Source organism: Schistocerca cancellata, chromosome 2 (genome assembly GCF_023864275.1).
Source record: "Schistocerca cancellata isolate TAMUIC-IGC-003103 chromosome 2, iqSchCanc2.1, whole genome shotgun sequence".
Classification (NCBI taxonomy): Eukaryota; Metazoa; Arthropoda; class Insecta; order Orthoptera; family Acrididae; genus Schistocerca; species Schistocerca cancellata.
The window spans coordinates 707800995-707824418 of record NC_064627.1 but is presented as its reverse complement, the minus strand read 5'-3'; the positions used below and the strand labels follow the sequence as shown (position 1 = coordinate 707824418).

The 23424-nt window shown below is 40.6% G+C and overlaps 1 protein-coding gene and 1 non-coding gene across 4 annotated transcripts in view; one reads left to right on the top strand and one right to left on the bottom strand.

The window, feature by feature from the left end:
• Positions 1-23424, top strand: part of LOC126162505 (venom carboxylesterase-6-like) — a 189550-nt gene that overhangs the window by 44289 nt on the left and 121837 nt on the right. The gene's annotated exons all lie outside the window — the stretch shown is intronic.
• Trnat-ugu (transfer RNA threonine (anticodon UGU)) lies at positions 1551-1624 on the bottom strand. Its single transcript has one exon. It is a non-coding gene; the product is annotated as a tRNA-Thr (tRNA).

Sequence of the window (23424 nt, the reverse complement as noted above, 5' to 3'; positions counted from 1 at the left end):
CTGTAGAGGGGGTAAGGAGAAGGCATGAGGCAAGGAAGGGGGGGAGGGGGGGGGCAGACCGTGACTGGAGTGGAATAGGTGATGGTCGGAGGATGTATGGGACAGGTCTTGTATCTAGATGTATTACAGGGATATGAGCCATGAGGCAAGAGACTGAGAACAGGGATGGTGTAGGGATGGACAAGGATAATGCATAGGTTTTATAGGTGGCAGAATATCACTGTGGGTGGGGTGAGAAGGACAGTGGGTGGAATATTCATCATTTCAGGGCAAAATGAGAGGTAGTCAGAACCCTGGTGGAGAATGTGATTCAGTTGCTCCAGTACTGAGTGGCACTGAGTTACAAGGGGGGTGCTCCTTTGTGTCCAATGGTGGAAATGTGGGAAGTAATAGGTGATTGAAGAGAGAAGGCATGGGAGATATGTTTTACGAAGTTGGGTGGGTAACGTAGGTCTGTGAATGTGATGACCAAGAGTGGCTAGGCTGAATGGAAGGGACTTCTTGGTATGGAATGGGTGGCAGTTGTCAAAGTGAAGGTATTGCCGGGTTGGTAACACACCGTCTTGTGCTTTTCCCCTTCTCTGCATCTCTCCTGATCTGCCCCCTCCCTCCCCCCCCCCCTCCCAAAAAAATAAAAAATAAAAATAAAAAAAAGATAACCTTCTGGCTGCACCCAGAAGCCCCACTCTGTGCCCACCACATCTCTACACAGTCCCATAAGCAGCACTACATCTTTGTCCACCTCCTCAACCCAGGCCTTCTCCTTATCCCCACTACCAGATTGCTCCTTCCATCAGTCCAACCACAGCCGCCAGAGACAGTGTGAGTTGTGCTTGTGTGTGTGTTTCCTACTTCAGGAAGTCTTTTGGCTGAAAGTTACAATTTACAACAGTTTTTTTCATTGTGCCTGTCTGTGACTCAACGTCCCCTTATTTGGTGAGTAGTAATCTATCCATTCATAATATTGAGGTGTACTTCAAATCCTACTAATAACTGTTCATTACAAGAGTGACATAGCTTATTTAGAAGACATTGTTCTCCCCTTTCAAGCAAAGTTTCATGATTTCTAAAACATCAATAATTCAACATTTATTCACATTCAAAATTTTCGTACTCCAGAATATATGAATCTTAAAAAGCAGTTCAGTGAAAATTCTGTAGTTATAGTTTTCTTGCCATAGTGTTCCTGATTTTTAAAATCTTTAACTTTTCTAAAATAACCTGTTGGTTTGTTAAACAGTGGGAAGTCCAGAATGGAATAACAGCAATATGGAAAGTATAGAGTGCTGTGCACTACCAGAGGAAGTTTTGAGTCACAGACAGGCACAATGAAGAAAAAAAAATACTAAAAATATAAAGCTTTTGGACAAAGTCCTTCATCAAAAGTAGAAAATATATATACTAAGATGGTATCTGTCCTTTCGGACATGTCCGAAAGAACAGATACCATCAGTGACCTTGCAGCTCATGAGAATGAAATTACAATGAAATGAACACCCTTAGCTGCTTACAGGTGTTGACATACGTCAATGGCGACAGATGAAAATGTGTGCCCCAACCGGGACTCGAACCCGGGATCTCCTGCTTACATGGCAGATGCTCTATCCATCTGAGCCACCGAGGACACAGAGGATAGCGCAACTGCAGGGGTTTATCTCTGGCACGCCTCCTGCGAAACCCACATTCTCGACGTATTGTTCCGCACTACATTCGTAGTGCCCCCACCCATTATACTCATTACTTGCTCCGCGTTGCCGATTCCCGTTACTCATTACTCGCGGCATGTCCGAAAGAACAAATATCATCTTAGTATATATATATAGTTATGGCTCACTGGCCACTTGACCATCTTCTTCTTCTGTGCGAATGCACAAACAGTGCCCGAACTGAGACAGTAAAACAATTACAATATATAAAGACACAGGAATTTCATATCTTCAGGTAATAAAATAAGGAAAAAAATTTGCGGTGCAATAGATGGAAATAGGAGGATATGCATTTCCGGCGTTACACGTGCCCCACATTGTCTGAGGATGTTCGTGTAACCTAAACAGACTCAGAAAATGTCCCAAAAAGGAAAAAAAAAAAAACAGCGGAAATGCATATGCTCAAAACATCAAGAAAATTTAGCATTAGGCTAATTAACCATAAACCAATTTTTAGACCATAATAATTGAGTGGAGACACTCCTAATCTTATTCCACTCTGTCATCTTATACAAAGGAAAACAGGTTGACAACATATTAAAATTCATAGAAAACATAAAAAATGGTTTAGCTATTCAAAAAATCAAAATTCCTAACAGTATCAAGAAATGGAATTCTATTTACAAAATTAACCAGAGTACATAGTCATAAAAAACAGGTATATCAAAATACGCAAATTAATAATTAATTACATAGAATACACATTTTATATAATCTTTTCATAATAAATATTCTCGTCATGAGAGTCCACTTAACGCTAAACAAGAAAATAATATACAGCAGATCGACAAAAACATAAATATTGACAGTAGAATTCTTTCACACCAGCTGTTCAGGAAGAAAAACAACTCCGCCTTCCGTACCCGCAAGTACAAAGAATGCCGACAGCGGCACAAGAGCCGAGAGTGGCACAAGAGCCGACAGCGACTCCGCCTCGCCAGTATTGTTGCGCCCGCCTGTGCGGCACGCTTGATCTCACTCTCCTGTGTAACGGCATTTCCAGAATGTCCGTTTCACTGAATTCTTTCGGAAAAACTCACTCTCGAGTAATCTCAAGGAGTCCATTAATACTATCACAGTGGATAACTCAATGCTGTCCATCATCACAAGCATGTACTAGCCTGAAACTTAAAACAGAGTCTAAGTACATCGGCAATGACTAGTAAACCACATATTTATGAAATCTTACAGCTAGTTACAAAATCATATTTACATTCCTTAATCTACTGTGACTCAGCTGAAAACTTAAACTAGCAGCTTGGATTTTTCAATTGATTAATTACTCTTAAATCATTTAGTCAAAATTAATTACTTATTAATTACAACTTCTTTAATGTCCTCTTTGTCAGGCAAAAGCATGGCAATCTAGCAAATCATTAAATCTTACACTCTATATTTACGGACTTTACAAATTACCCATTCTGTGGTTTTAATCGATCCTAGGTTGGTACAATTTTAAGTCTACAATGTTCTGTGTACCTAATAGTTTTCCAGAGCTTGGATACTCTAAGCAATAAGCATTTGTGTGAGGTATACCAATGACTTTATCTGGTCCATTATAAACAAACTTAAATTTAGAGATTTCATTTCCTATCTCGATCGATTTCTCATGAGCTTTTACAAGTACTAAGTCTCCAATTGCAAACTTAGCAAAACGCGCTTTAGCGTCATGACGACGTATGCAAGCATCGGCTTTTAGCTTCATTACTTCTCGCAAACAGTCTTTTTTCACAGCAATACTAATGTCAATCCATGGAGGGAATTTGATTATCTCTTCCACTAAACTTTTACTTCTGTCATCCAACAGGATTTCCTCTGGAGAAAATCCCATAGATTCATGTCTCAAGGTGTTCATAATTCTCTCAAATACTGCTATATATTTGCCCCATGCCCTATGGTTGTGATGGCAATAGGTACGGTAAAGTCTGCCTAGCTCGCGCATATACCTTTCAGCGGGATTCCCAGCTGGACAATAAGCTGAAATATGGATCGCCTTGACCCCATTACTTTCCATGCCTTCATTCCACAACTTAGAAGTAAATTGTGCCCCATTGTCTGATAGAATCGCCTTGGGCTTACCAATATGAACAAAATAATCGTTCACAAGCTTGCTATAGACCGCTTTGGCTGTAGCTTTCCTAATCGGGTATAGTTTGATGAACTTGGAAAAAGCTTCTAGCACTACTAAAATGTAGGCAAAGTTTCCTGATGACTTGGGCAAAGGTCCGTACAAGTCCACGCAAAGTAATTCAAAGGTGTCGTTAGGCCTTATACTTTGCATAGGACCACGACTCGTACAGTTGGTAACCTTCACCTTCTGACATAAATCGCAAGTTTTCACTCTGTCAGTAATGCGTTTTAACATGTTGTTAAAATGCTCTACTTCACTCAGCTTTTCCGTACATTTCTTTGCTCCACAGTGACCGTACGCCAAATGGTAGTAGTCTATTATTTCCGTGACGTATTTGGTGGGCCAGAATACCCACCAAATATTACTATCTGCACCCTTATGTATGTACAAGATATGATCGTATATCTTGTAATACTTCCTTAATTTCTCTCCTTCTGGACTCCTTTCGTCATATCGGGTTTTCACCATATTTAAACAACCATCCTCGTTCTGATGACGACGTAGATTCTTACAGATGTTCACTATTAATTTGCGTCCCTCAACTTCTTTAAAATAGTATAATTTGACCACTCCATCTGACTCATCTTTCAATACATCTTGTCACAACCGTGACAGCGCATCCGCTACGCAATTGTCAGTCCCTTTTATGTAACAGATGTCATAGTTAAATTGCTGTAAATACAGCGACCACCTAGTCAGTCTTTCGTGAAGTAGTTTACAATCCTTCAGATAAGTGAGCGCCTTATGGTCCGTATGAATAATCACCTTACGGTCCCATAGGTAACCCTTGAACTTCTTGAATCCCCACATGATAGCGAGACACTCTTTCTCAGAAATCGTGTAGTTTCGCTCACTTTTTGATAAAGTTCGACTCGTGAACGCTATCGTCCGGCGTTCCTTATCCTCTCCTTTACCAACTTCTTGGAACAGTTCTACCCCCACCCCGTAATTCGACAAATCCGTTCCCAGATGGAAGGGTAGCGATAAATCAGGATGAAATAGTATGTTAGATCTTAACAACCCGTCTTTTAATCTCTCGAAAGCGGCCTGACACCCGTCGGTCCACACAAACGGAACATTTTTGCGTAAGAGGTTATTCAAATTTTTATCATTAAACACTTGTCCTTTTACAAATTTACGGTAAAATCCTGTTAGTCCTAGAAAACTTTTTAACTGTTTCCTAGACTTGGGTGGAGGACAATTCCTTATTGCCTCTAGTTTCTCTGGGTCCTTCGTAATACCAGCAGTGGTAATTACATGCCCTAAAAATTTCAGTTCCTGCTTCACAAATTCGCATTTCTTTAGCTTTAGAGTCATTTCGCCACAGCGCAATGCTCTAAAAACTTCATCTAACAGGTCACAATGGTCATGCCAAGTGGCATTGGCCAACAATAGGTCGTCAACATATACAGTTAATCTTGAACTCAAAGCCGGTCCTAGCACTTTATCTAAGGCCCTGATGAATACAGACACAGATATATTAAGTCCAAACGGCAGTACTCTATACTGATAACACCTGCCCGCAAACAAGAAGGCAGTGTATGGCCTAGATTCTTCTTCGAGTTCTATTTGCCAGTAACTAGCCATCAGATCGAGGCTAGTCATGAACTTAACATCACGAAAACGTTGCAAAATCTCCTCCATACTCTCTGGCCTGTCTGTTCCACGTTGAACGACCCCATTCAACATGTGTGCGTCAATCACAATACGCACACTACCATCCCGTTTTGCTACAATGACCAAACCGTTATTGTATGGACTCGTACTTCTTTCAATCACTCCCCATTCGATCATCTTCTCTATCTCTCGTTGCACTGCTTCCTTTTTGGACAGCAGTATAGCATACGGTCTCACGAAGAATGGTTCGTGTGGAATTACATGCAACTTGCATTTATATCCTTCCACAAGTCCCGGTTTGTCTGAAAACACACTCTTATTCCTCATTATTACTTCATACAGGCCTCGTCTTTGTTCGTGTGTTACGTTTGACACACCATCTACAATACTTTCCAATTCACTTTCTACACTATTGTCAATGCCGAGATTCCTCACATTACAGTAGTTCAGATTCATACCTACATCAATAGCATCCGGCCAGTTAACAATGTGTATAGGCTGGTATTGCCTATGCACACCGTCTCCTGCCTCGTCAAAACTAACTATTATTGTTTTATCTTGTGATGTACATGTCACAGTTTTGCTTTCGCAATTAATCACTGCACGGTACTTTAATAGCCAATCTAACCCGATAATTACTTCCGTAGTTAAGTCTGGCACGACGACAAACTCTTGTTCAAATCGTGCCCCACATATCTCGAAGTTGACAAAAACCTGTTTTGTGACCGGTTTACTGGCCTTCCCAGTAGCACCGATAATTTTCACTCCTTTTACTGGCATAACTACGATGCCAGGTCTGTCTTTCAGTAACTCAAATATTTTCCCAGATACAGCACTCAATTCTGCACCGGTGTCAATCAACACGTTTAGTTGTAGGTCGTGCATATTAACAGACACTACTATCTGTCTACACTTGTCCTCGACTGTTTCTTTATTTTCCCACAGTAAATCCTCGTTTATATCCAGGTCATTCCAGAAAAAACCATCCGGCTTTGATCCTAAACCCGGCTTATCTGGCGGCCTTTTCAGCCTCTGTTCACATACAGTTTTAATTTCAACACGTTTGTCCTGAGGCTTAGTCTGTAGCTTCGCCTCCAATACCGAAACCTTTTCCTGTAACTCGTCAACTAGTGAGTGTTGCTTTGCTATCAATTCATTAATTGTCACCTTCGTTGATTCCTGTTTGGTCAAATTGATCTCATCTGCCAATCTACCTGGAGGAATGTGCCCAGTAGTATCTGCAATTACTTCCTCTAGATCTGCGCAACCCACACTGGTATTGTCTGACCGTATAATGTCAGCTCTAACCTCATACACGCTGTAATCTACGTGCTTTTCTATCAATCGTGTCCGGCTATCACTAAAATTTTTGTAATCTTTCTCCTTAATACTCTCGCAATGTTTAAACTGGAGGTTTGCGTCGGATGGGTCGGCTACTTCTACCGCTATAACTTTCGGTAAAGTCTGCTATAACTTTCGGTAAAGTCTGCCGGTTAGGGCCAGAACTTTCCGTTACTACTTCTACATCCAACTCCTGCGGGACAAAACACGACGAATCTTGCTCATGCTCCCCATTAACATCAACTATTTCTAGTAAAGTCTGCTGGTTAGGGCCAGAACTTTCTATCACTTCACAAATACTATCTTCCTGTGGGACGAGACGTGGCAAATCCTGCCCGCGCTCCCCATAAACACTTCTCCCGTACAGGCCCCTATAATCTCTTAGTTCGTCGTATAAGCGACCGAACTGCCTTAACCAGACCTCATCCCTCTCTGCATCCCCTCGCTCAATGACGAACGTGTTATCCGACATCTGATCTTCTCTCAACAATTGCGAATCATTCTTAAACTCAATCTTCATTTCCGCTGTGGGTGTTACAGCTGCCACTTTGTAATCGTTTTCCAGAACACTACTTAAATTGTTCTCACTGACAGTGAATGTATTTTCTACCGCCGTGTCTACAGCTGATCTACTACTTGTGAGCGCACTCTCCCGCCGTTGAATATTCCATACGGAATTTTCATAACGACACCTGGGTTTTCTCCTGTTATTGGGCCTCCAAAATTTCTCCATGCCCGGTGGGCCCCTCACCAGCTCGGCTAATGGTTTCCCTGTCTTGTCCCAGCAGATCTGCTCCCCGGATGCTGCTGAGGCGGCTTATCGCACCCTCTGGCATTATTGCTATCCTGTGAAGCCCGTATCATGTTAGTATGATTCTGGTTTCCGTCATTCCTGTTATTATTTGCATTGTACCGATTGTTATTACGGTACGAACCATTATTGTTATTGCTGCCATGGTTGCGGTATGCATTATTTCCATGGTTATCGTTGTTGTGGTTGCTGTGGTACCCATTGTTGTTACCACGACCTCTACCACTATCGCGATTATTGTGCCAATTGTCCTCGTCCTCAACTCTTTCCAGGAAATCATTGATTGTCCTGTAATTGCTTCCTATGTAGCGTTTTGTATCATCTGGAAGCTTCTTGTAGAGTTCCCAGACTATTTCGGATTCCGTGCGGCGATCACGCAAATATTCCAACTTGCGGATCCAGCCCTCACAAAACTCCTTCATCGAGCCGCGCGAATTCGCATCGAAAGGCCTCGATACGACAAATTCGTTCCAGACACTTTGCTGTCTTTGCTCTGACCAGTATTCAGCCAGAAACACATTTTTAAACTCGTCAAAAGTCAGGTTGGTAATGGTGAGGTTTAAGCCCCAACGCATGGCATCACCAGCCAACACATCAATAACCGCATTAATTTTTCTCCCATTAGTCCATGATCTGGGTAAAACTCTCTTATAATTTTTAATGACATCCGTCGGGTGTATACCGCCTTTTTTCAAGGGGTCGAACCGCTCCTCTTTCGTCAACAATTCCGAACTATGTGCACAGATTGGCACATAGCTCTGTTTTTCATCAAGTTTCTTTTCTAATTCCGACACTCTCGTAATTACTTGGCAAGTGGTTGTCGCAAGCGTTTCTATTTCCCTTTTTTTTCTTCGCAGGTATTAGCCTGCTTCGTCACTTTGGTATCTACTTCGGATACTAAAGCCTTTAAAGTTTCCACCTTCTTTTGATCCTCTTTTTTCACTAATTGAATTTGTTCCGTCACCTTATTCTCGATGATCGAAGCAACTGCTTCTCCTACACTTTTCTCGATTCTGCTAATTTCGGAATAAAAACAAGTATTTTTGCTCGCAACTTCCGCCTGAACGCCTATCATTTCCTGTTTAAGATTACCGATTTCGGTATTAATCACAATAATATCTTCTTTGATTTTATCAACTTTTGTGTTAACAACTCCAACATTGTTGTTAACAACATTAATAGCTTTGTTCTGATTGTCTAGCTTCCGTTAAATTTTTTCAGACTGACTCGCGATTTCGTTAATCAAAACATTCAATAAATCAGTTAAATTCCCGGAAACTACCAGTTTTAATTCCGTAGCGGCTTCCTCTTTAATTGTCCCCCCATATTCGTCATCAAGGTATTCACATTTGATTTTCACTTCCGATTCCGAAACATTTTCTAAAGTTTGGAATTCCTTTTCTGCTCTTTGTTGCGTTTCGGCGGTCGCGTCTTTCATGCTAGCCGCCTGCCCCTGAACAATGGGTTTCGCGGTGCGTGTTTCCCACTGTTCGACCGATTGTTCCGTATCCAAGTCTACCAAATTTTGGTAATTGTTGCCTTCACTCATTTTAATAATTTTCAATATAAATGCCAAATCTCAAATCTAATTAGGATTCCTCACACTAATATTCTCGCTGACGTATCGACCATTTCGTAACCAGTACTTTGTTACGAGATTTGGACAATGCAAAATTCGTGTCCAGAACAACCTCAAATCCGAAGATTGTCCTGTCACGGTCGCCACGTGTAACCTCCCCCTCGCTTATCGACCTTAATGACAGTGAAAAATTAAACCGCGTGTACCTAATGGAAATTTGGGAAAAGCAATCGTCACCGAAGTTAATCTGTCGGTAAAGAGGGAGGAAAGGGTTACATCTAAATGAAAGGAAAAATGCAAATGAAACTGGTGGAAATTAATTTTGAAAAGGGGTAAAGTTAATAAAGAAAGTAAATGTGCGGTCATCACGTTAACAATTAATTGGCGCTAATTAGATATTTGAGATTTGGGGGAAATTATGGTTGCCAGTCCTAAGGACAATTACTATAGTAACTGAAAAAGAAAGGTTATTACACATATAATTAGCACTAGAAGCATGGCAACTGAAGGTTGACACGTGTAGTGCGAAAACTTAAAGTTTGTCAGAAGTAATAAATTTCGCTACACTCTGACTTAATTTAGCAAAAGAATTAATAAAACTGGAAAATCGAAAGTTAATTCAGTGACTAAAGTTAATAGTGAGCTTTCTTTCTGAAGAACATTGAAATTCAGTAACATACGGTTAGTCTTGGACTACCTCAACAATCATTTCAAAAGCTACTTGAATCTACGCAATTTAGAAATAAAGGATTTAACTTTGAACTTGAATTAAATGATTCTGAACAATTAACAATAGTAAAATTTAGTACGTACCAAGCTGAGCTGCAGTCACAGGTAATCTAAAATACGGTAACAAAACTTGTGCTCTTAATTTGTGCTTGTGTAATCTAAATATTGTAGCCAGCTATGAATACCTTAACTGGACTTTGAAATTAAAGCAGTGAAATGAAATGATGCTGGCGTTTGAATTTCAACGACACTCGGGTTCATTCCGGAAAAGGAAGGGACCCTGCTTGGTAATGCAATTGGGACAATGAGCAACAAAGGTTCATGCTACGTTGCTGTAATTTAGTTATGAAAATGGATCAGTTTGAAAAGCTGAGGTCTGCCATACAGTTCTAAAACTTTACGTGCTTCCATTCTTCCTTGTTGGTTGATTGAAGATTTGAAGCCATCAATCGAGAAAGTGGCGACAGTCACTCATTGTCGGCCGTCGCTGTTGCAGAAGCTGGATGCTGGTGCGCCTTCTTCTCGACACGGTCACCAGGCAAAATGGGCTCTTGATGTGCACCAGCTAATGCTTCCCGTCCACAACACCGTGTCAGAAACTATCATAGCAAGTCGAGCGCAATTACATGCTGCCCAACCCCGAAAGTGCGGCAACTGCGGGAGCGTCACACAACACACCTGCTCCACTGCACCACCCCAGCCAGACTCCCCCTGCTCTGCCCGCGCTCCACCAGGCAGAGTTAACACTACCAAAGATCCTAAAAATTTTGGTTCTCCACACGACCTATCGATGTATTCGTTCGATAGCATAGTTTTCCCTAGGCCAGATCCAGCGTATAAATACAAATAATATTCACAAAATAAATCAACATAAATTCATATATATATATACACTCCTGGAAATTGAAATAAGAACACCGTGAATTCATTGTCCCAGGAAGGGGAAACTTTATTGACACATTCCTGGGGTCAGATACATCACATGATCACACTGACAGAACCACAGGCACATAGACACAGGCAACAGAGCAGGCACAATGTCGGCACTAGTACAGTGTATATCCACCTTTCGCAGCAATGCAGGCTGCTATTCTCCCATGGAGATGATCATAGAGATGCTGGATGTAGTCCTGTGGAACGGCTTGCCATGCCATTTCCACCTGGCGCCTCAGTTGGACCAGCGTTCGTGCTGGACGTGCAGACCGCGTGAGACGACGCTTCATCCAGTCCCAAACATGCTCAATGGGGGACAGATCCGGAGATCTTGCTGGCCAGGGTAGTTGACTTACATCTTCTAGAGCACGTTGGATGGCACGGGATACATGCGGACGTGCATTGTCCTGTTGGAACAGCAAGTTCCCTTGCCGGTCTAGGAATGGTAGAACGATGGGTTCGATGACGGTTTGGATGTACCGGGCACTATTCAGTGTCCCCTCGACGATCACCAGTGGTGTACGGCCAGTGTAGGAGATCGCTCCCCACACCATGATGCCGGGTGTTGGCCCTGTGTGCCTCGGTCGTATGCAGTCCTGATTGTGGCGCTCACCTGCACGGCGCCAAACACGCATACGACCATCATTGGCACCAAGGCAGAAGCGACTCTCATCGCTGAAGACGACACGTCTCCATTCGTCCCTCCATTCACGCCTGTCGCGACACCACTGGAGGCGGGCTGCACGATGTTGGGGCGTGAGCGGAAGACGGCCTAATGGTGTGCGGGACCGTAGCCCAGCTTCATGGAGACGGTTGCGAATGGTCCTCGCCGATACCCCAGGAGCAACAGTGTCCCTAATTTGCTGGTAAGTGGCGGTGCGGTCCCCTACGGCACTGCGTAGGATCCTACGGTCTTGGCGTGCATCCGTGCGGGCTGCGGTCCGGTCCCAGGTTGACGGGCACGTGCACCTTCCGCCGACCACTGGCGACAACATCGATGTACTGTGGAGACCTCACGCCCCACGTGTTGAGCAATTCGGTGGTACGTCCACCCGGCCTCCCGCATGCCCACTATACGCCCTCGCTCAAAGTCCGTCAACATACGGTTCACGTCCACACTGTCGCGGCATGCTACCAGTGTTAAAGACTGCGATGGAGCTCCGTATGCCACGGCAAACTGGCTGACACTGATGGCGGCGGTGCACAAATGCTGCGCAGTTAGCGCCATTCGACGGCCAACACCGCGGTTCCTGGTGTGTCCGCTGTGCCGTGCGTGTGATCATTGCTTGTACAGCCCTCTCGCAGTGTCCGGAGCAAGTATGGTGGGTCTGACACACCGGTGTCAATGTGTTCTTTTTTCCATTTCCAGGAGTGTATATATATAAACAGTAAAACAATTACAATATATAAAGACACAGGAATGTCAAATCTTCAGATAACAAAATAAGGAAAAAAATTTGCAGTGCAATAGATGGAAATAGGAGGTATGTATATATACAAACAGTCAAACAATTACAATATATAAAGAAACAGGAATGTCATATCTTCAGATAACAAAATAAGGAAAAAAATTTGCAGTGCAATAGATGGAAATAGGAGGATATGCATTTCCGGCGTTACAAGGCAGACAATTTAAGAAAATTCTTTCTAGAACGAGCAGAAACTAGCAAAATACACAAAGCAATCACTCATATAAATACATCGGCTACACCATTGCAATTTCATAACCACTTCTACAACTATTTAGATCACATAACATCAACAGACCCAAAGAAAGTAAATTGGAAAAAGAAAACACTACATGGCAAGCACCCGTATCATCTAACACAGCCACACATCGAACAAGACACATCCAACACATGGCTAAGAAAAGGCAATATATACAGTGAGACGGAAGGATTCATGATCGCAATACAGGATCAAACAATAAACACCAGATATTACAGCAAGCGTATTACTAAAGATCCCAATACCACAACAGATAAATGCAGACTTTGCAAACAACAAATAGAAACGGTAGATCACATCACAAGCAGATGTACAATACTAGCAAATACAGAATACACCAGAAGACCCGGGAATGTAGCAAAAATAATACATCAACAACTTGCCATACAACATAAACTAATAAAAAAACACGTTCCCACATACAAGTATACACCACAAAATGTACTGGAGAATGATGAATACAAATTATACTGGAACAGAACCATTATGACAGATAAAACAACACCACATAACAAACCTGACATCATACACACCAATAAAAAGAAGAAATTAACACAACTAATCAAAATATCCATACCCAATACAACAAATATACAGAAGAAAACACGAGAAAAAATTGAAAAATACATCCAACTGGCTGAGGAAGTCAAGGACATGTGGCACCAGGATAAAGTTGACATTATACCAATTATACTATCAACTACAGGAGTCATACCACACAATATCCACCAGTACATCAACGCAATACAGCTACATCCAAACATATATATACAACTACAGAAATCTGTAATTATTGATACATGTTCAATTACACGGAAGTTCCTAAATGCAGTGTAACATATACAGTACAGTTAAAAGGAAGTCACGCTTGATGTAGGTCTGCGTCACTTTCCATTTTTAACCAGACATAATGTCTGAGAAAGGAAAGAAATAATAACAGTAAGACAATGATGACTACCACTACTACTGCTAATAATAATAATAATAATAATAATAATAATAATAATAATAAACCAGTAGTTGTACTACTGGTTTATATAGGAGCACTCACTACACTAAATATACACACTAGGCAGAGATCAGAACAAACCAACACACAGAAGAAACCCACAAAACCAGCATGGCAACACAGGCTACAGATCAGAATAGAAAAACTGAGAAAAGACATCGGACAGCTAACACAATTTATAAGAAATGAAATATCAGACAAAAAACGAAAAAGGTTAGGTAAAATCTCACAACAAGAAGCAATAGAGCAATTAGATGAAGAAAAGCAGAAATTGCAAGCATTGGCCAAACGACTTAGAAGATACAAAAAAAGTGAAAATAGAAGGAAACAAAACCAAACATTCAACACGAACCAAAAGAGATTTTACCAAACAATGGATAACACACACATTAAAATAGACAATCCACCAAACATAACAGACATGGAACAGTTCTGGAGCAGCATATGGTCAAACCCGGTACAACATAACAGGCATGCACGGTGGATACAAGCAGAAACAGACACATACAAGATGATACCACAAATGCCTGAAGTGATAATTTTGCAACATGAAGTCACCCGAGCAATTAATGCTACACACAATTGGAAAGTCCCTGGAAATGATAAAATAGCAAATTACTGGCTAAAGAAGTTCACCTCAACACATTCACATCTGACTAAATTATTTAACAGTTACATTGCAGACCCATACACATTCCCTGATACACTTGCACATGGAATAACCTATCTGAAACCTAAAGATCAAGCAGACACAGCAAACCCAGCTAAATATCGCCCCATAACATGCCTACCAACAATATACAAAATATTAACTTCAGTCATCACACAGAAATTAATGACACATACAACACAGAACAAAATTATAAATGAAGAACAAAAAGGCTGCTGCAAAGGAGCACGAGGATGTAAAGAGCAACTGATAATAGATACAGAGGTGACATATCAAGCGAAAACTAAACAAAGGTCCCTACACTACGCATACATTGATTACCAAAAAGCCTTTGATAGTGTACCCCACTCATGGTTACTACAGATATTGGAAATATACAAAGTAGATCCTAAATTGATACAGTTTCTAAACACAGTAATGAAAAACTGGAAAACCACACTTAATATCCAAACAAATTCAGATAACATCACATCACAGCCAATACAGATTAAGCGTGGAATATACCAAGGAGACTCATTAAGTCCTTTCTGGTTCTGTCTTGCTCTGAACCCACTATCCAACATGCTAAATAATACAAATTATGGATACAATATTACTGGAACATACCCACACAAAATCACACATTTGCTATACGTGGATGATCTAAAACTACTGGCAGCAACAAATCAACAACTCAACCAATTACTAAAGATAACAGAAGTATTCAGCAATGATATAAATATGGCTTTTGGAACAGACAAATGTAAGAAAAATAGCATAGTCAAGGGCAAACACACTAAACAAGAAGATTACATATTGGATAACCACAGCGACTGCATAGAAGCGATGGAAAAAACAGATGCCTATAAATACCTAGGATACAGACAAAAAATAGGAATAGATAATACAAATATTAAAGAAGAACTAAAAGAAAAATATAGACAAAGACTAACAAAAATACTGAAAACAGAATTGACAGCAAGAAACAAGGCAAAAGCTATAAATACTTATGCTATACCAGTATTGACCTACTCATTTGGAGTAGTGAAATGGAGTGACACAGACCTAGAAGCACTCAATACACTTACACGATCACAATGCCACAAATATAGAATACATCACATACATTCAGCAACAGAAAGATTCACATTAAGCAGAAAGGAGGGTGGAAGGGGATTTATAGATATAAAAAACCTACATTATGGACAGGTAGACAATTTAAGAAAATTCTTTCTAGAACGAGCAGAAACTAGCAAAATACACAAAGCAATCACTCATATAAATACATCGGCTACACCACTGCAGTTTCATAACCACTTCTACAACCCTTTAGATCACATAACATCAACAGATACAAAGAAAGTAAATTGGAAAAAGAAAACACTACACGGCAAGCACCCGTATCATCTAACACAGCCACACATAGATCAAGACGCATCCAACACATGGCTAAGAAACGGCAATATATACAGTGAGACGGAAGGATTCATGATCGCAATACAGGATCAAACAATAAACACCAGATATTACAGCAAGCATATTATTAAAGATCCCAATACCACAACAGATAAATGCAGACTTTGCAAACAACAAATAGAAACAGTAGATCACATCACAAGCGGATGTACAATACTAGCAAATACAGAATACCCCAGAAGACATGACAATGTAGCAAAAATAATACATCAACAACTTGCCATAAAACATAAACTAATAAAACAACATGTTCCCACATACAAGTACACACCACAAAATGTACTGGAGAATGATGAATACAAATTATACTGGAACAGAACGATTATAACAGATAAAACAACACCACATAACAAGCCTGACATTATACTCACCAATAAAAAGAAGAAATTAACACAACTAATTGAAATATCCATACCCAACACAACAAATATACAGAAGAAAACAGTAGAAAAAATTGAAAAATACATCCAACTGGCTGAGGAAGTCAAGGACATGTGGCATCAGGATAAAGTCGACATTATACCAATTATACTATCAACTACAGGAGTCATACCTCACAATATCCACCAGTACATCAATGCAATACAGCTACATCCAAACATATATATACAACTACAGAAATCTGTAATTATTGATACATGTTCAATTACCCGAAAGTTCCTACATGCAATATAACATATACCATACAGTTACAAGGAAGTCACGCTTGACCGAGGTCCGCGTCACGTTCCATTTTTAACCGGACTTAAGTCTGAGAAAAAAAAAAGATAATAATAATAATAGGGACCGATGACCGTAGCAGTCTGGTCCCTTTAATCCCACAAACCAACCAATAATAATAATAACAACAACAATTACACTTACTTTTTTTTACAAATGAACTGGTAGTTTGGGTGTTTGAGCATTGTTACTTGTGAAACAAGTTAACTCGACAATTCTTGTTCCTGAATCTTTCTATGACATCATCATACAGTGTGTTTTGGCTTTCAAGTATTCACAGTACTGGTTTTTATATTGAAGTACAAGCTAGAGCTGGTAAGTGATGATGGGATTTACTGTTCTTTGAATACGTTTCTATGTGGTTAAGACAAGAAAAACTCCTTTAAACTAAAGCACTTGTTGCAGAAATCGTAGCTATTAGACAAAATAGTTTGAAAACTGCTGGAAGAATTTGGTCTGTTTCACTCTCAGTCATTCTTTGGATTACGTCTTTTGAACTGACAGGGTGAAAACTTTATTTATGCTGGGAAGACAATACAGTCTCCAGTTCTACATGCAACTGTGAGCAACTGAAGGATACACCATAGTTTTGTAATAATGAATCCACTTTCTCTACTTCAGGGGTGGCCAAGATTTCAGCTCACAGGCCATGCCCGTGCTCAAGTGCCAAAGTGCTCAGCTTCACTTTAAATTTCCCCCCTTGCCACTCTACGCTGTGTGAGCGTGTGATGTGGGAAGAATGGAAAACAGCAAATGTGCCACATTTAAATGGCAGTGCAGTTGCACTGCATCCAACTTGGTTCTATATTTCACGTTTCTCTACAACTTAGGTCACAAACAAAGTTTTCAGAGTTAATTGATTATTTTTGGCATACTGAAGACATAATATAATTTTTATTTGGTATGAAGTGTTTGCATACAGGCAGATGCAGACAATTTCACAGAATTTTTCACTCAAGTGGCTATGTAGTTGTGACTTATTTAGTTTCAGGTTCGAAAAAAGGTCTTTCACACAAAAATATTGATCAAAATACTGTAGCACTTTTGCAACCTTATTATGGAGACTTGGAAAATCAACCTGAGGAAAGCAATATAGATGACCTGAGCAGTTTTAACATAAAAAGATTTGTCAATGAAACTGGAATTACCTTGCAGCTCATTCAGTCACATCTGCAAATGCAAAGTGGTGCTTTCAGCTGAAATGGTAAATGGTCTCAAGAACACCTTGAAAAGAGTTGTAAGATTGACAGTGACCTCAAAACCTTCATGAGTCTATCCTTTTAATTCCTGCAAGGCCGCAATAAAATCTTCAAACCTCTAGCTTTCCTTAATGCCAGTGAGCTTAGGGAACTGGACTGCCTTTGTCTGAATGTATCCCTTCTATAATGTGATTTTCTTTTTTAAATGCGTCCTCATCAAATTGGAAAAAAAGTTACCTTGCAATGTTTTACTGTGGGCATTGTGCAGCTCAAGTCCACTTAAAATAGCAAATCTGCAATCCATTCTGAATGTTCCATGTTTTGTTGCTGCACTCCTTTTTCCTTCGGAAATTCAACAATAGCAAGTTTTAAATTGGAAAATCATTCCTGGCATGTCACCTGACTTAACAAATGTACTTTACAGTAATATGTGAAGTCTCCATATTCTTCGTTCATTTTCACTGACAAATGTTACAACTGCCAATGCAATGATGGGTGTGACTTCAGGAATCTTACTATTTGTATCACCAATTTCTTCAAGTGCTCCATGCCTGAAAATTTAGCACATAATGCTTCTTAGATTGCCACACTACCTCTTTGTACACAAACAGCCATTGAACCTGTTAACATCCTTCATACCATGAACAAATAGTGAAGGGTAAATGGCACTGACACCATGGTTCTGCCAAACTCAGAGAGTTGTGCCAATCGAAAAATGCTGTACCACAATGCTAAATGAAATGTCAAGCTGTTCTGGGTACATCGAAGAAGGAATACGGAAAGAGTGACAGGCAAGGGCTTGGCTTGCGCCCGGTCCGCACACGCTGCACAAGTGAAGTTGGCACACAATGGTCAGCCTTGGTCTATAGGGAAATGCTGAACATAACTGGCAAACTGAGTAGTATTGCTTAATTTAAGAAAGAGCTGTTTAACACAGTATGAAAATCTTGTTTGCAGTTGTGTTACAGTATTATCCAATATCTCAAAGTACATCTGTTTGTGTTTTGAGGGCAGTGGATTTCCAATGCATTCATCCATTATTTCAGCTCTGTTCATGGGAGCTTAAGAAAGCTAGTTAGTCATTCATTTCCTAGAATTTAAAATGTTGATCAGTTTATCTCTGTTTATTAATTTTTTCATGTAAGCTATGCATTCTTCGAGAGCATTGTTCTGAAACTGTGGATCATTGGTTTTTTTTCTGAAGAATTTTGAAAAGTGGTTCAGTCTTTAAAAATATGCTTTGAAAAAGAGAGAGCAGGAAAAAAAGTCAAAGTCTAGGAGGCTATTATTGAAACCACAGGCTTCTCTTGTAGTCATTGCACTAGAGTCTGAATTGTCAATTATTTAATGTAAAACCTTATTTAGTGCTGTACGGTTGTAATGAGTGGCAGATGTTAATCTAACATTACAGTTCCATATCGTTTCACTGTTTGTAGGAATGCATTTACCGGCATTATTGTTGAGAATTACTGTGTGTGTGGAAGACTGGTGGAAGAAAGCAAGATGTAGAACAGCTCTGCTGCAAAACAAAATTTAAATGATGTGCAAAACAGCAAGTAGAAAGAGCTTGGGGATCAATTTCATGGACCTTAGCTTACAGGCCATTTAATTGTCCTGCTTCGTTGACAGATCCTATGAATGCATCTTGATTTTTCTTAAGCCTTGATTTCATTATCAAGGGCAAAGCAAGAGGTAGAACAGCTCTGCTGCAAAACAAAATTTAAATGATGTGCAAAACAGCAAGTAGAAAGAGCTTGGGGATCAATTTCATGGACCTTAGCTTACAGGCCATTTAATTGTCCTGCCAGAACAGAAGCACCATCGCAGGTTTAGGCCACATTTGTTCTTCATTTCGTAATTCTGAAACACGCCACTCAACTTTGTGAATAAAATAGGTTGGTTAACGTTATGAAAACCAAGAAAATGTCTTTAAATGTCACCTTTGCAGTCCACTAGTCAAACAACAATAGAGCATTGTGACATCCAAAACGTCTCTTGCTTCATTCACAATGACAGGCATAAAATGACTTTCTATTCAAACTTGAATGTATATATTCACAATTTGATAACTAAGAAGTAACAATAAGAATAGAAGACCAAGAAAAAACTATTCAAATCAAACCTTTAGACAGGGATGCAGTCTTTTTGCCCCTACTGTTCAGTTTGTACATCAAAGAAGCAATGATGGAAGTAAAAAAGAAGGTTCAAATTTGAGTTTGTTATGAAAAAAATAAGATTGCTACTCACCATATAGAGGAGATGTAGAGTCACAGACAGGCACAATGAAAAGACTGCTAAAGATTCAAGGTTTTCGACAAAAAAGTCCTTCTTCAGAAACAGAAATACACACATTCATACAAGCAATACTCATACACATGTGGTCACTGTCTGCAGGCACCATGGTCCAACTGTGGACTATGACTGTATCTGATGTGAGCAACAATCTGGATTGGGTTGTGGGCATATGGAGCAGGCATGGGGCAGAGAGGGGAGGGGTATGGGGGAAGGGTTGGGAGAAGATGTGCTGCCTGATGTAGAAAAGCAAGACCTGTCCCATACATCCTCCCACTAACACCTACTCCAGTTCTGTTACAAGGATCTCCTGTCTACATCTACATCTACATCTACATCCATACTCTGCAAGCCACCTGACAGTGTGTGGCGGAGGGTACCTTGAGTACCTCTATCGGTTCTCCCTTCTATTCCAGTCTCGTATTGTTCGTGGAAAGAAGGATTGTCGGTATGGCTCTGTGTGGGCTCTAATCTCTCTGATTTTATCTTCATGGTCTCTTCACGAGATATACGTAGGAGGGAGCAATATACTGCTTGACTCTTCGGTGAAGGTATGTTCTCGAAACTTTGACAAAAGCCCGTACCGAGCTACTGAGCGTCTCTCCTGCAGAGTCTTCCACTGGAGTTTATCTATCATCTCCGTAATGCTTTCGCGATTACTAAATGATCCTGCTCTCCGTTGGATCTTCTCTATATCTTCTATCAACCCTATCTGGTACGGATCCCACACTGCTGAGCAGTATTCAAGCAGTGGGCGAACAAGCGTACTGTAACCTACTTCCTTTGTTTTTGGATTGCATTTCCTTAGGATTCTTCCAATGAATCTCAGTCTGGCATCTGCTTTACCGACGATCAACATTATACGATCATTCCATTTTAAATCACTCCTAATGCGTACTCCCAGATAATTTATGGTATTAACTGCTTCCAGTTGCTGACCTGCTATTTTGTAGCTAAATGATAAAGGATCTATATTTCTGTGTATTCACAGCACATTACACTTGTCTACATTGAGATTCAATTGCTATTCCCTGCACCATGCGTCAATTTGCTGCAGATCCTCCTGCATTTCAGTACAATTTTCCATTGTTACAACCTCTCGATACACCACAGCATCATCTGCAAAAAGCCTCAGTGAACTTCCGATGTCATCCACCCATCAAAGGTGGTGGTTCCTGTGAAAGCAGTCATGTGATTACAAACTAAGCTGTGGCCATTGTGTGCTTTGTACGTGGGCTTGACAATTAACAAGCTGTCTGTCTGTCTGTCTGTCTGTATGAATGGCCACCACCAGAGTATGGCCAGAAGACAGTCAGACCATCCAGTTGCTGAACATGCTGCCCAGGACAGTGTGTTTCACTTCAATGCTTGCTTCACAGCCTACACCACCTGGATCCTTCTGACCAACACCAAATTTTTTGATTTGCATGAATTTCACAGATGGAAACCTTCCCTAAAACACATCCTTTATTCCTGTAGCCCCCTGGCTTCAACCTTCATTAGTCGCTGTCCTCCCACTGCCTCCCCTTCCAACTCCAGCACTGCACATAACATTTATTATGCCAAAGTACCTGCTGTCTTTTCCAATTCTGTACTTCTCTCCTCTCCCCCATACTTATACCTTTTCCACTCCCTCTTCCCTTCCCCCCTCCTCACCACATCCCCAGCACAGCTGCCCAACTCCACACCTAGCAGCCCTATCCTGCCCCACCACATCACTGCGCACTTTCACAGATACCGCATTATCTACTCCCACTCATACGAGAGACATTGGAAAGTCCATGCAAAGTCAGAGAGATGTCACCACCGGCGTGTATCGAGGTCTTGTCTAGTTAGTAGCATCTTTGGAAAGAACGCACACCAAGTTTCAGTCATATTGGTCTATTTCTTTGTGTTTGGCATTCGTGTGAATCAAGGAAGTTGAATGATTGTCAAAAAATGGATGAAAAAGAATTTCATGTTGTGATTAAACATTACTTTATGAAAGGCAAAATGCCTACCATATGGGCACAAGTGATGCTGAATCCTCTGGATGACCTGTGGAGGTTACGACTCCAGAAATCATTGATAAAATCCATGATACGGTGATGGATGACAGAAGAGTTAAGGTGCGTGAGATTGCTAGTGCTGTGGGCATCTCGAATGAATGGGTACATAATATTGTGCATAAATATTTGGACATGAGAAAGCAATCTGCAAGATGGGTTCTCACGATTGCTCACGCTTCACCAAAAATGGAATCATGTGAAGTGTTGCAAGGATGGTTTGCAGCTGTTCAGGAAGAATCCACAGGACTTTAAGCATCATTTTGTCACTGTGGATGAAACATGGATACATTACTATACTCCTGAAACAAAGAACAATCTTAACAATGGGTTACCAAGGGAGAATCTGCACCAAGAAAGGCAAAGACCATTCCTTCGGCCAGAAAGGTTATAGCGACTGTGTTTTGGGATTCGCAAGGGATAATCCTCATTGACTATCTGGAACAGGGTAAAACTATTACAGGTGCATATTATTCATTGTTATTGGACCATTTGAAAACCAAGCTGCATGAAAAACGCCGGCGATTGGACCGCAAAAAAGTCCTTTTCCATCGTGACAATGCACCATCACACACCTCGGCAGTTGTGGTCATAAAATTAATGGAAGTAGGATTCCAACTCATTTCACATCCCCCCTATTCTCCAGACTTGGCTCGCTTGGACTACTATTTGTTCCCCAATTTCAAGAAATGGCTGGCGGGATGAAGATTTTATTCACACGAGGAGGTGATTGCAGAAACTAATGGCTATTTTGCAGACTTGGACAATTCCTATTATTCGGAAGGGATCAACAAATTAGAACAGCATTGGACAAAGTTCATAAGTCTAAAAGGAGACTACGTCGAATAATAAAAAAGGTGTACCCCAAACACGTAAGTAGTTTTTATTTTTGCACAGACTTTTCAAACGCCCCTCGTACCTTGTGATACCTTCCCATACCTGCTGCATGCCTGCTCCTTAACCCCACTGCCCACCCAGATTTTTGCTCACATGAAATGCAGTTGCAATCTGCAGTCAGGCCACAGTGGCTGGAGATAGTGGCTGTGAGTTGTGCTTGTGAGAATGTGTGTGTGTTTTCTAATTTCAAAGAATTACTTTTTTTTAATGGAAGCTTAAATGTTTAGCAGTGTTTTCATTGTGCCTGCTTGTGACTTGATGCGTCCTCGGGTATGTGGCAAGTAGCAATCTATCCTTTTCATGATATTGTTGTTATTACATCCTTTCACAATGAAAGGATATAAATATTATGACTCACTGATGACATTGTTATTCTCAGTGAGAGTGAAGAAGATGACCTGTTGAATGGAATGAACACTCTAAGTAATACAGATTATAGGTTGAGAATAAACAAAATAACTTGAAAACAAAATAACACCATGATGGATGAAGAAAGGAGGACGTATAATCAGACAAGTATAGGCTGAGAGGGCATTCCTGACTGAAAGAAGTCTGGTGGTAT